Source organism: Notamacropus eugenii, chromosome 3 (assembly GCF_028372415.1).
Source record: "Notamacropus eugenii isolate mMacEug1 chromosome 3, mMacEug1.pri_v2, whole genome shotgun sequence".
Taxonomy (NCBI): Eukaryota; Metazoa; Chordata; class Mammalia; order Diprotodontia; family Macropodidae; genus Notamacropus; species Notamacropus eugenii.
In genome coordinates, this window is record NC_092874.1 from 365189405 (window position 1) to 365204780 (window position 15376).

Consider the following 15376-nt stretch of genomic DNA (forward strand, 5'->3'; position numbering starts at 1 on the left):
TGTTAGCCAATCAGATAAATATGTGGTGGTACCTTACAGTTGTTTGAATGTGCATTTCTCTAATTACTGGTGATTTAAAGTATTTTTCACACGAATATAAACAGGTATGATTTCTTTTTTTTCTGCAAATTGTCTGCTCATGTCCTTCAACAACTTACCAATTGAAGAATGCATTCTTTATTTTTTATAAATTTAACTCATTTCCTTATATATTTGAGAAATGGAACTTTCATAAGAGAAATTTGCTATAATTTTCCTCCAGTTTCCTTTTAAATTTAATTTTGTCTGTGCAAAACTTTTTTTAAATTTAATGGTATCAAAATTATCCATTTTATCTTTCCAAAATATGGAAAATTGCATGAATTTGTGTGGTAGTCTTGCACAGAAGTCATGTTAATTTTCTCTGTATTGTGCCAGTTTTAGTACATGTGATATCAAAACAAGCACTAGTCTTCTTAAACATGAATTTTATGAGCTCAATCCCCTACTTAATAGCCTTCAGTGATTCTTTATTACTTATAAGTTAAAGCCTAGTGTCATTAGGTTGCTGTTCAAGACTGCCCACAAGCTAGCCTTGATCTACCTTTCTAAAGCTGTTTACTGCTACTTTTGAATATGTGTTAGTTCACCTAGTATATCTCAATTATTCTTAGCTCTATTTTTAATTTTGGATTGTTCTCTCTGCTTAGAATATCTTTCCTCTTTACTTCATGAATCCTTATCACATTATAACACGCAGCTCAATTCCTGACTCTCTTATGAATGTTTCCTAAACTACTTCAGCCCACATTGACTTCTCCCCTGTGTGTTAAGGCCTATTACAGAGCCAGCAGCTGTCTGCTATGGTCCATCTTATAAATTCAAGATACTCTGATATGCAAAGTATTGGCGGAATGGGGTTTGAGGGAGAACCCTGAGTGAATATCACCGATGTATTGTACTGAGCGTGCTTTAGAATTTGTAGACTAGCTCTGGAGAATTGAGTTGTCAGAAATTTAAGACATGAACAAACTTAATGGCACCCTTGTGCTTTTTGCTAACATTCTATTCACTGAGCCTTCCTTAAAACTTCAGCCATTCTAGGATTATACATGTCACTGTGGAGCAATAGGAAATGAATAGATAAATGTTTCACAAATACAGTCAAGGTCACAAGAATAGATATAATAAATATACATAATCATAGATTAAGATTTCATCCCTCTCTTGTTTTTCTACTTCTTTTCATATCCTCAACCAATTACAGGTTTCAAAATCCTAACGTGTATATCTGGGAACAAAGGTAACATACAATACCATGCTCAATTGCTATTCATTTAAAACCAAGAAACTGAGGTAGTGTCCTTAGCAAATGTCAGTTATAGGGACTCTTAGTTATAAAAAGAGAAAATATGGGGAGACATCTTTGTGCTGCATTCCTATTAGCTGATCTGACACCAGAGGATGCTCTTTAGACAGTCAGTCTAAAATGCTGATCTGATAGTTTCATAGAAAGAACACTGACTAAAAATTAGAGGATCTGGATAAAATTTTGATCTGAAATGACCTGTATAACCTCGACAAAAGTCACTTAATTTCATTGGGTTTCAGTTTCCTGATCTATAAGATGATGGCAAATGAACTGTATTATTTTAGGTCTGCTCTAGACCTATGACTAATATCACCCTCTTGGGTGTCTCTAGGGCTCCTGAGGTTGTAGTTCATTGTAATTATGTATTATTGCAATGAATTCATCTTATACCTGGAGTTTTTCCTCTCTTTTCTTTTTTGGTAACCAAGTTAACTCCCCATCCACACTAAAAACAGGCACAACAAAAAACATATCACTCATTTAGAGACACATTTGGTATGAAATGGAGGAAATGACAGACAAAATTTGGTCAATTCTCTTTTTCATTTTATGAAAAGTCTTACAGATCAAAATAGCCCTGATTTATCCTCCTCTAAACTCCCATGGCATTTACTAGCTGTAGTATTTATTTTTCACATAATATAATGTCATGCATTTTTTTCCAAATTTTCCTGCATCTATGTTTTTTCTTTTTAACTAGAGAGGAAGGTTGTTTTTTTCCCATTTCTTTGTATCTACGAAGCTTGCCAATAGTCAAATTAATTTTTTAAATGAATGGTATTATGAAGCTCTCATAGGAAAGATAATTTCCCCTCTAACTTCAGGAAAGGTTGATTGATCAAATGATCAATCATACCCATGCTTTATGTAGATATGATGTAGAGGATGAAGAAAACTGCTTTTAAGATTTAGCCTACCAAACTATGTTTGTCTCATTTATCTTAATATTTCAAAATAGTCTCACAAGAATGAAGTTATGCAACATTATAATCATTACTGAGGAATAGGGCAGCTGAACAATGGATAATAGTGCCTGGCCTGGAATCAACATAAGAGTTTAAATCTGACCTCAGATACTTAGTAGCTACATGTACCTGGGAAAGTCACTTAATCCTGTTTGCTTACATTTTCTCATCTGTAAAATGAGACGGAGAAGAAAATGACAAATCATTCAAGTATTTTCGAATACATCAGGTTGTGACTGGACTACTTATTTCTTTTACTAGTTGGGCTTTGAAGTGGTCACTGTTTTGATTAATAAAATGAAAAACATTAGATTTCTAAGTATTTCTATTAAGTTCTTATGATCTACCAACCCATAATCCCACCATTTTTACTGTTCAAGATAATTTGTGAACATCAGATTTTTATTGAGTATATCCATCTGTCTTAGAGGTCTGTACAGTCCTGGTTCTGATTGGATTACAAATGATTGGTCCTAAATGATGATATCAAACATGGGGCCATAAATGTGTGTGAAAGACACCCTAACTGAAATGGAAAATAACTTCCACATAATACTAAGTACAATAATTGAATCTAATTCCCTTTAGGCATTAATAATAGAGATAAACTCTAATATAAATCAGTCAACTAATAAATTAAAATGACTACTTCCTTTACTTCTCTATTTAAAGAGAATATTTTTGAGATCATCTCTATTTTTACTATTCTTAGGTCAATGATGTCAATCTCAAATAGTAAAGGGGGTTAATAAATCACATATAAGAATCCCTGTGGGCCACATGCTAATTTTGGCCTAATAATTAACACCAAAAAAACACAGGTGCTCCATCAGCCACCACCACACCATCCATACGTGGAACTATTGGTTACAATAAATGGAGAAGTTTTGAATATTGTGGATAAGTACACTTACCTTGGTAGTGTACTTTCCAGGGATGTGCACATTGACAATGAGGTTGATGCATACGTTGCCAGAGTTAGCTCAGTGTTTGGGAGGCTCCGAAGAAAGGTTAGGGAGAGAAGAGGTATTAGACTGACTACCAAACTGAAGGTCTACAGAGTCGTTGTGCTGACCTCATTGTTATATGCTTGTGAAACATGGACAGTCTACCAGCGCCATTCCAGGAAACTGAATCGTTTCTATTTGAACTGTCTTAGGAAGATTCTGAGGATCACCTGGCAGGATAAGGTACCAGACACTGAAGTCCTTGCTCAAGCTGAACTGCCAAGTATTCAAACTATGCTTCAAAGAGGGCAACTCCAATGGACTGGCCTTGTTGTTCCAATGTAAAATGTAAACTTGCCAAAAAGACTATTTTATGGAGAACTTGCATGGGGCAGACTATCACATAGTGTCCAGAAGAAATGATAAAAGGACACTCTCAAGATCTCTCTCAAGAATTTTGGATTTGACTGTGCCACATGGGAGATACTGGCACAGGACCGCTCAGCATGGCGTGTCCACATAAGAAAAGGCGTTGTGCTTTTTGAGCAAAACAGAATTGAGACAGCACAAAGTAAACACAGGATGCACAAATTTGGAATATCCACCCCAAATACACGGACTATTTGTGCTCAACTTCTGGTAGAGCATTCCAAGCTCATATAGGTCTGATCAGCCACAGTCAGACACACTGAAATTTCACTTTGCAATGATGATATCATTTTGGTCCCCTTCAAAGAAGAAGGACAGCAAGCATAAAGATCTCTGTGGGCCATACATTGAGAGTTATATCTTTGTTTTCTTAATTTTCTAGAAAATGAATTAAATATTTTCAAATGACATTTTAATCTAGTTCAGCCAGCACTCAAGAGCTGTGGGCTACATGTGCACCAAGGAAAAACTGGTAATTCCCCAAGACTATTCTGTTCTTTAATGAAGATGATGATGAGTATAGTAACAGTCGCTGAAATATGTATGGCACTTTAAGATTTCCAAAGTGCTTTACATATATGTGATCCTTACACCAAACCTGAAAATGAGGTGTTAATATCACTTTATGGATGAACCAATCAAGGGTCAAGAAGATTGTGACTGTCTAGGGTCACATGACCAGTACATACATGAAGCAATATATGAACCAGGTCTTTTGGCTCTGAGACTAGCACTATACTCTCTATACTTCTTGCTTAAAAACTGTACTCATGTATTTGCATGCTCTTATGCTCACATATGAATATAGAGTCTTTCTGTCAAAGTACTTCTTTAGCAGTAATAAAGTAATAATTATTTGGAACAATATTTTTATGACTAGTTTTAAAGTGTAAAAGTTACTCAAAAGCAGTAAAATATTATTTAGAAAAAAAACATCTAAAGGTTCATTGTGAAAGAAACACTGCATGATTTCTAGACTATTTGATAGGAACTAAAATATTTTCAAATGGGAATGCATTTTATATTATGTGTCAGAGTAAGTAATTGTTGGGACTGGAAGCTCAAATCCGTGTGGACAGTCTCGGGCGGGTAAAAGTGGGACTTCTAAATCTTAGAGTCTTACGAGGCCCTCCATGAACAGCGGGGGTTCGAGAAGGTCAGACCGAGCTAGCTCGGCTAGCTCGGGTATTTCCGCCTCTCCCCCGGAGATACCTGATGGGTGGAGTCTCCCTGCCCTCGAGGTCGTCCCGGATTGGAGCACACCTAGTTACCTAACAGTATGGTATTGAGATGCAAACTGTGTGGCTGAAGATTAAGTAGGATTGAGGAAGCCTAAAAGCTCTCTTAGCACGTGTGGAGCCAAAGAGAAAAGTAGGGCTCTGCTTCTTTTCTTTCCTCTCTCCCCTCCCCCTCTCTCCCCGCTTGTACTTCTACTTCCAATCCCTTAAGCTTAGCCTCCTTAGGAAATCTCCCCCTCTTCGTCCTAAGAAAGAAGACGCCCCTGCACTTGTAACCGAAACCCTGTAATAAAGCTCAACCCCTGTTTGACTCTGGAACGTCCTTTCTCTCATACGTGCATCCGGCGTGGCCAGCCGAAGACCTCGGGAGGTGAGGTAAGGAAGACTCGGGTAGCCCAATACAGGCCTCTAGGCTTGGCAAGTAATAACATCCATCTAATTAAAGATCAATCTCAAGTTTAATTTATTCTCTGTGGCTATCTAAAACACTCACTGTTAAGAATGAGACTTCTGCTCACTCCTGGTATTATGCATATATTGCATATTTATAAACATCTATCTACCATCTAGGAAGTCATTAACCACCTATATAAGCAGTAGGAAAAGAGAGTTTTGAAAAAGGAATGCAGTGCCTCTGTACAAATAGTCAACTAAGATGTAAATACAATTCCACCTGGGAGGTATTTTCAAGCTAAATATCATCTATCTGCTTATTAGTAGTGTTTCTTGAATTCTGTGGTTTTTTTTCCTTAGTCATAATTTTAAAACTTCCACAGTATTTAAAAAAAACATTAAAGGTGACCATGTAAAGTCATGTTTCAGTAGGAGCAATATTTTGGCCTTTTCTCATAAGCAGGTTAGTTAGGCAAATTTTTCCTTATGTAGTGAAAGCTGCCCCTCTCATGCAACATGGAGGTGTCATTTTGTGTTTTGAAGGGAGGCATAACAGACATCTCTAGTCTCTTCTCTTATCCTTTTGCAAAACAGACTTTATTTCTTGCTAGGAACGGGAAGCAGTAGGTTGGGGCAGAGACTTACCTACTCTGTTCTCCTCAGAGAGAGGAGTTGCAAGATAAATCAAATCTATCTACTCCATTAAATATTATTAATCTAGAAGATTCACTTTTTAGATTCAAGCTAAATTTTTTTTGGGGGAACTCAAACTTTACAGTCAACGCTCAACTCCTTTTTCACCAAAAACTAATTCCACAGTGAGTACACATAGCAAATAGGGAATAAGTCCATTTATCAAAATGAAAGAAAAACAAATCTGACAAGGTATACACAAGATGACCCATGCCAGACAATACACAGTGAAAGAGTTTTCCCATTGGGATTGAGATAAATCAACTGAATTGGAAAAGAATTCCAGATTTCACTCAGTGGGAAAATTCCCAAAGTCTCTAGTTTAGCAAGCTCACGTAGTGTTGTGTTCATTCCTCTTCTTCTTCAAAGACAGAAGCTAAAAGAACCTGAAGGAACTTCCAAGTCTAAAACCTGAAGAAGTCTTCAGGGACTCAAGAATCTGAAGAGACTCTCTTTAACAGTCTTGACAACTCCATCCTTCCCCTCACACAGGCACAGATATTGATCACCAGCAGTGACGAAAGAGTCTCAATGGCTTTAGAACTTAGTCTATATTTAAAAGGTAATGAGACATTTCTGGATGCTCAGGAGACCAAGAACTCAGGCTGCTGTCATCACTTCCTCATCATTATAGTACACAGCAGAAATAAGGAGAAAGAGGCGAAAGAAGAGAAATGATGAAAAGGTGGGGAAGATAGAGGCAGGGTTGGGGTTGAGGATGACTCAGTTGCTTGGCTAGTGAGTGGGAGATTTACTCAGCTGAATCAGCTCAAAGGGTTCTCAATGCCTGTCTATACTGAATGGCCTTCTCTTGTTATACCTAAGTAAATCTCTTTGCTAAATGTTGATTAACATACAGAAATCTTATTTTATTTCAATATTAAACTGAAACTACCTTGGTACAAGTCTGACTCAAGAATATCCCAGAACCCATGTAAAGATGAATTATGGTCTCTTAAAGTCTCCACAAAACAAAATACAGTTCACGATTTATGTACTGAAAAGCCAGACAGCTGCCAATAATATAGATTCTATAACAAGAAAGAATATATCAATTTAGTTTTGGGAGATAACTGTTTTCTCTCTCTATTTGATCTCTTTATGGTATGTATCCAGAAGTGGTATTACCAGTTACAGGTTATAAACAAGCTAATTATTTTTTTTGAAAAATTCCAAATTGAATATTAAATATTTGTTTATTTGTGCTTTAGATCATAATTTTCAGCTAGCAATAAAATACTCTGAGTAATGAGAAAGCAGTGAAAACTAGTAAATAGAATATTAGACTGGAGTCAGGATAGATCTGGAATTAAATCCAGCCTCTGTCATTTACCAGCAATGTGATGTTAGTTTCAATTTCCTCCTTGTAAAATGGGATGAATTGGACCTGTAATAATACAGCTTAGATATTTATTTTCTAGAAAAACCTTTTTAAAAATAATTTGTTTTTGGTTTTCTACAATCACTTCCATAAGTCTTAGATTTTCTCCCTCTATCTCCTCCTTCCATTCTCCCTACCTCCCCAAGACAGCATGCAATCTTATATGGTTTCTATGCATACATTCTTATTAAGCACATTTTCACATTAGTCATGTTGCAAAGAGGAAATAAAATGAATGGGGGAAAAATGAAAACAAAACAAACCAAAACAAAACATAACACAAGAGAAAATAGTGTACTTCATTCAGCTATCCAATTCCATAATTTTTTCTTTGGATGTGGATGGCATTTTGCAGAAGAGTCATTTGGTAATGTTTTACATCCTTCCTTTGCTGTGAAGGACTAAGTCTATCAGAAAAATTCCTCCCACACTATGGTTGTAACTATGTATAATGTTCTCTTGGTTTTGCTCATTTCACTGAATCAGTTCAAATAGGTCCTTCAAGGTCTCTCTGAAGTCTTCCTGTTCATCATTTCTTATGGCACAATAGTATTCCATGGCATTCATCTACCACAAGTTGTTTAGCCATTCCCCAATTGAAGGGCATCCACAAGATTTCCAATTCTTGGTCACCACAAAGACAGCTGCTATAAATATTTTTGTACATGTGGGACCTTTTCCCATTTTTATTATCTCTTTGGGATACAGTCTTTGAAGCAATATTTCTGGGTCAAAAGATATGCACAATTTTGTAGCCTTCTGGGCATGGTTCTAAATTGCTCTCCAGAATGGTTGTGTTTCTCTCTCTTGGCCTCATTAAAAGGGCCATGCCCTAGCCACTTCTTAAACAGGCCTATTCAATGAATGGGTGTTAACTCACCCTAAGTGAGTACATGCAAAGACCTTGACTTAAAGGGCCCAAGGTCTCCCATTATATCCTGGGTCATCTCCAGTCATCCTGATGAACATCCAGTCACTGGATGCAGATAGTTCTGGAATAGAAATGAGGCTGATGACCTGCACAGCCCTTCCTCACTCAAAACAAAGTCAAGTGCAAGTCATGGCATCATTTCCCTCATGGCAAGGTCTTTTTCAGCAACAAAGGACAAACGCAATGGTGTCTTTTAGCAGGGCATAGTTTCCATCCTTGTCTCCTTTGGTTGGATTTATTTCTGTTTTATTTTTATTTTATTTTTTTTAATTTGTTTTCAGTTTTCTACTATCACTTCCATATATCTTAGATTACCCTCCTTGGGTTTATCAAACAGCAGATTGCTTTATTCATTAATCATTGTGTTTTGAGTACCTAACTTCTTCCACTGGTTTACCCATCTGTTTCTTAACCAGTACCAAGTGGTTTTGATGATTGCTGCTTTATAAGAAAATTTGAGATCTGGTAGGACTAGGTCAACTTCCTTAGCATTTTTCTTTCATTAGTTTCCTTGACGTTCTGGATCTTTTGTTCTTCCAGATAAATTCTGATATTATTTTTTCTAGCTCTAGAAAATAATTATTTGGTAGTTTGATTTGTATGGCACTCTATTTCTGCTTTCACTTTGTCTGTGATTAAGATTGCTACCCCTGCTTTTGTTTTAGATCAGCTGAAGCACAATATAATCTGCTGCAACATTTTGCCTTTACCCTGCGTATATTTCCCTGTTTCAAATGTGTTTCTTGTAAACAATATATTGTTAGTTTATGGTTTTTAATGCATTCTGCTATCCATGTCCATTTTATGGGAGAGTTCATCCCATTTACATTCAGTTATGATTATTATCTATGTCTTTCCCTCCATCCTATTTCCCCTCATTTATACTTTTTAGTTCTCCCGTTTCAATAATTTTAATTTTGGGCCACCTACTCTCTCTTCCTTCCCTTCTATCAGCCCTCCTTCCTTTTATTCCCCTTTTCTCTTATTACTTCTTCTACCCCTTTAAACCTCCCCTCTCTTTCCCCTTTCCCCTTCTACTGACTATAGGGCAATGCACATTTCTGTACTTAACTGAGTTTGTTTTACCCTCCTTGAACCAAATTAGATGAGAGCAAATCTTAAACAATGCTCATCTCCTTCTCCTCTTTCCCTCTACTATAATATGTTTATATAGCTGTTCCTGTGATGTAATTTATCTTTTTCTGCCTCCTCCTTTTCACCTCTCCTGTTACAATCTGTTTCCTCCCTTATCATAATATCAGTTAATTTATAACTGCTCCCTCTATGTTTATCCCTTTTAAATATCATAATAAATATACAATTCTGAAGATTAACAAATATTGTCCTCCCTTATAGGGAAGTAAACAGCTTGCCCATATTGAATAACAAGGTTTTTTTGTTTCCCCTCTTTACCTTTTTATTCCTCTCTTGAGACTTGTATTTGAAGATAAAATTTTCTATCCAGCTCTGGCCTTTTCATCAGGAAGGTCTTGAAATCCCTTATTCCATTGAATGTCCATCTCCTTGCCTGAAATATTATGCTCAATTTTTCTGAATAAGTGATTCTTGTTAGGAGTCCAACCTCATTTGACTTATACAATATCATATTCCAATCCTTCTGATTTTTAAATGTAGCAATTTCAAGGTCCTATGTGATCCTGACTGTAGTTCCTTCATATATGAATTGTTTCTTTCTGGCTGCTTACAGTATTTTCCCCTTAACTTGATAGTTTTGGAATTTGGCAACAATATTCCTTGATGTTTTCAGTTTGGGGTTTCTTCAGGAGGTGCTTGGTAAATTCTTTCAATGACAATTTTGTCCTCTAGTCTAGGACCTCAGGGTAGTTTTCCTTGATGATATCTTGGAAGATATTGTCCAGGCCCTTTTTTCATCATTGCTTTCTGTGAGAGCAGTAAGTTTTAGATTTTCTCTCCTAGATCTATTTTCTGGGTTCAGTTTTCCTTGAGGATTTCTTGGAAGATATTGTCCAGGCCCTTTTTTCATCATGGCTTTCTGTGAGATCAGTAATTTTTAGATTTTTCTCTCCTAGACCTATTTTTCAGATCAATTGTTTTACCAATGAGATATTTTACATTTTCTTCTATTTTGTCATTCTTTAGATTCTGTTTGACTGATTTTTGATATCTCATAAAGTCATTAGCTTCTACTTGCCCAACTCTAATTTTTTATGGATTGTTTTCTTCAGTTAACTTTGTCATCTCCCTTTTCATTTGTCCAATTGTTCTTTTTAAGGAGTTATTTTCTCCAGTTAGGTTTTGTACTTCCTTTTCCATTTGTCCAATTTTCCTTTTAAATTCCTCTGTAAATTCTTTTTTCATATGTTTAAAATAATTGGCAAATTTTTCTTCTACCTCTTTAATTTGGCATATAAAATCCTTCTTGAGCTCTTCCAAAAATGCTCTTTGGGCTTGTGAACAGTAATATTCCCTTCTGAGGTTTCATATGAGAGTACAGTTTTAATGCTGACCTCTTCAGTATTCATGTTTTGATCTTTTTCTCCATAGTAAGATTCTATGGTCTTTTTTTTATATTTGCTTTTTTCTTATGATGATTACCTTTTTCCTGACCTTCAAAGTGGATATTGGGGGCTGGGGGACAGCCAACATAGTGGAGTAACAGCACATACTTTTCAGAGCACTCCGACTAAGCCCACCTCAATACCTATAAAAAATGACTCTAAACAAATTCTGGAGCTGCAGAACCCACAGAGTGATGGAGTTAAGGAAATCTCCAACACATGATACCCTGGGAGGTCGCTGGGAAGTGTCTATCACACTACATTGGGGACAGGGTACAGTTCAGTGTGGGCCATGCCAGCACAGAGGAAGTCAGAATATGCTTTAAGGGGAACTGAATCTTTCACACTTGGGGCAGTTTCCAGACTTTAGGACCCCAAAACGCTGAGGACAAATTGGAAGGTCAGTGAAAAAAGTCTGTGGGGTGCGTGTGGGAGACTGGAGTGGTCTGGCCCCAGCCCAAGGGAGGGAGATGGGACACAGGGTGGAGAAACCCCCAGCAAGCCATGGCAGCAGCAAGGGCAGCAGCAGCTATTCTTTCTGAAGGTTTAGACCCTCAGATTGTGGGGGAATTGAGTGGTTGACAGTACACCCCAACACCCATTGGAAGCTGAGATCTATCTTGACAAAGAGCTCAAAAGTCAAGTAAATGGCTGGGGTAATGAGCAAACAACTGAAAAAGAATCAGGCAATGGAATCTCACTTTGGTTACAAGGAAGACCAAATGTGCAAACAGAAGACAGCAAAATCAAAGCTCTTCCATCTAAACCCTCTGAGAAAAATGTGAATTGTTCTCAGGCCATGGAAGAGCTCAAAAAGGATTTAGAAAATCAAGGAAGAGAAGGGAAGGTGGCCTAGCTCTACCCGATCTACCAGCAATTATCAAAACCACTTGGTACTGGCTAAGAAACTGAAGCATAGACCAGTGGAATAGATTAGGGACCCAAGACACAGTAGTCAATGACTACATCAATCTACTGTTTGATAAACCAAAGAACCCCAGCTTCTGGGATAAGAACTCATTGTTTGAGGAAAATTGCTGGGAAAACTGAATAACAATGTGGTGAGAACTAGGCATAGACAAATGCCTGACACTATACACAAGAATAAATTCCAAATGGATACATGATCTAGGTATGAAGATGATACTATAAACAAATTAGGGAAGCAGGGAATAGTGTATTTGTCAGATTTATGGAGGATGGAGGCATTTTTGACCAACCAAGAGATAGAGAACATTAAGAAATGCAAAATGGATAATTTTAATTACATTAAATAGAAAAGTTTTTGCACAAATAAACCCAATGCAAACAAGATTAGGAGGGAAGCAGAAAGCTGCAAAAGAATTTTTGCAACTAGTGTCTGTGATAAAGACCTCATTTCTAAAATATATAGAGAACTGAGTCAAATGTACATGAATACAAGTAATTCCCCAATTGATAAATGGTCAAAGGATATGAACAGGTAGTTTTCAAAGGAAGAAATTAAATCTATCTATAGTCATATTAAAAAATGTTCTAAATCACTATTCATTAAAGAAATGTAAATAAAACAACTCTGAGATACCACATCACAACTACCAGATTGGCTAACATGACAAAACAGGAAGATGATAAATGTTGGAGAAGATGTGGGAGAGTTGGAACACTGATTCATTGTTGGTGGAGCTGTGAGGTGAGCCAACCACTCTGGACGACAACTTGGAACGATGCCCAAAAGGGTTACAAAAATGTGCATACCCTTTGACCCAGAAATACCGCTTCTAACACTGTATCCCTGAGAAACCATGAAATTGAGAGTCTCACATGTACAAAAATATTTATAGCAGCTCTCTTTGTGTCGACCAAAAACTGGAAATCAAGGGGATGCCCATCAACTGGGGAATGACTGAATCAATTGTGGTATATGAATGTAATGGAATACTGTTTTGCTACAAGAAATGATGAAGAGGAAGAATTCAGAGACCTGGAAAAACTTATATGAACTATTGCTGAGTGAAAGGAACCTAACCAAGAGAACTTTGTACACAGCAACAACCACAGTGTGCAAGGAAAGACAGACAGATTTCATCAGAAGCTTTGTGTTTGATGTCATTTCAGCCTAGGAAAGTCCTGTAGGTGCTTGTGCTACCCTTTAAGAACTCAGCATCTCCTCCACGCCACAGGAACTCAATGATCGAGAGAGCTTGATGAAAAGATGCAAAGAGAAAAAAAAAATCGCCTTAATAATGTAGGAAGTGCTTTCCTCTTATGCAATAATTTACTTCCTTTAAAATGAAATGTGAAGGATTCATTTAAAGAAAAAAAGGTATAAAACTGTTATAATAAAAATAAATGAATAAAGTGAATCTCTGCTTCTGGAACACAGGTGGCTCTGTCCCACAGGGCTTGTCCTGAGAATTTGAAACTTTGTGTGTTGTGACCTCTGGTTCTTTCAGCTAGATGCTAGAATGCTGCAGCTTACCTGGTGCTGAGCTGTTGGGTGTCCCAGGTGAAGTCTTTCTGAGTTTCTCAGCAGTTACCCTAGAGCTCTCTTTGTGAGGTGTGGGGATGGGGTGTTCTGACCACACGAGGTCTGCTTAGTGGTTGGTGAACCCCTATCTGTCCTAGTGTCTTACTTATTGCTCTGACTCTGCTAAGGCATGCCTGGGGTCCTGGTGTTGGAACTTATGGGCTCCACCCCCATGGGGCTCAGGAACTCCTCCTGGCTCTCTGAGGTGGGGCTGTCTGGGACAGCTCTGGTCCTGCACTGGTCCCCTTCAGCCACAGCATGAGAGTGCCTCCTTAATGGTTTTCTTGACCTCTCAAGCTAAGAGACTGTTTACTCCTTTGACTGATTCCTCTATTCCAGGATTTTTCCTGGGGAAATATTCTCCACATTTTTCAAGGTCAACAAGGGGAGGAAGAAAGTATTTATAGGTTACTCTGTCATCTTGGCTCCTGGAAGTTCCTAAGGTTTGTACAAGGCTCAAATGAAATGACTTATTGATGTCAGCTTTGTTATTTCCCAAATATTTTAATGACTTAGTTGAAAAAAATCATTATATTTACAGCATCAGTAAGAGATTTTGTTGAGGGCCAGGGTGGAGTGCTGTTGACAAGATCAGGAAAGACCTTCGGGGAAACTGTTCTTTGAGACTGTGCTCATTATCATCCAGAATGGCTCTCCATGCTGCCCCCCAGATGTTGCTGTCTCCGTGAGACAAACAAGAGAATTACAGAAAACAAGGGATACGTAAAATAGAGGCCCTCTAGACTAACAGTCTTTAAAGACAATAAGACTGGCCAAATCACTGGGACAGGAGATGAGCAGAATATCACGTAGACTTGCAGTTTCTGTCTATAAATACCTTGACCCTCAGATCAATAAACGGAACTGGCCTATCTTTTCCCGTCTCCTGTGTCTCTTTCTTCTTCAACCACATCATCGAGCCGTGTAAGGACGCGTGCTGTCTGCTACAAAATTTGAATGTGAAATTCAGCTCTTAAATATTGCAGATTGTTTGGTTTTAGACATGCCAATCTTCTTGTGCAGATCAGCGTTTCCTCATCCTAAGGTTCATGGTACCATAATTTAAAGTCATAGTTTGTGGCCATGGTATTTCTCCCACTAGAGTTTAAATTCCTTTGGGGCAGTGATTGCTTTTTTTTGTCTTTATTATCTCCAGTACCTGGGACAATGTGCATCATGTAGGCATAAATTATTATTAAATTGTAAAGTCCATAAAGTGTTAATCTTAATAAATTTATACATTCATATTAAATCTTAACTTCTATAAAATAATGAGGGTAAAATAGATAATTTCTAGGGTCCCTTTAGCTCTAACATTCTATGAACCTGTGAGCATATGAAAGAGAATAGAAGATCATGGAAACAGAGAGTATCATCCTTGTCCAATCTTTAGGAAGTAATTAAAGATTGCTTTTGTAACTTGTACAGAGAGCTGAGAATTAAAAAGTAGGATCTGCAGTGCAATCATTCTTTTGCCCATGTAGGAACTGGGTTCAAACCCTAACTCGGTCATTATCTGTGTAACATGGGGCAACTCACTCAAGCCCTTCAGTATTTTTTATCTGTAAAAATATAAAAATGGACTAGATGTACTCTAATTAGATTCTACAGATTTAATTCTATGATTCTATGAGACATAAAAAGATGTAATTAAATAATATCAATTTATTAGGCAAACTCCTAAAAACAAGAGGTTTGAGATTTATGCCCTAATAGTTCCTAGACAGAATTGAGAATTTTTTGGACTACGTGACAATGAGAAATATATTCATGCTTGCTCAGAAGAAATAAGTAGTGGCATTTATAATTTTACAAACTAATGGAATATGAAATGTGAAACCAGGTAGTTAGAAAAAGCACAAGGGAAAAAGAGAAGAATATTGCAAAAGCACTTTCATAACTAAGCCATTCTTATACACACACACAGATATATATATATATATATATATATATATATATATATATATATATATATATATATATATATGCATATACAGGG

General features: G+C 37.1%; 1 non-coding gene across 1 annotated transcript; it reads right to left on the reverse strand.

The window, feature by feature from the left end:
• Positions 1-340: 340 nt before the first annotated feature.
• Positions 341-447, reverse strand: LOC140497896 (U6 spliceosomal RNA). Its single transcript, XR_011964904.1, has one exon. It is a non-coding gene; the product is annotated as a U6 spliceosomal RNA (small nuclear RNA).
• Between the last annotated feature and the right edge of the window lie 14929 nt (positions 448-15376).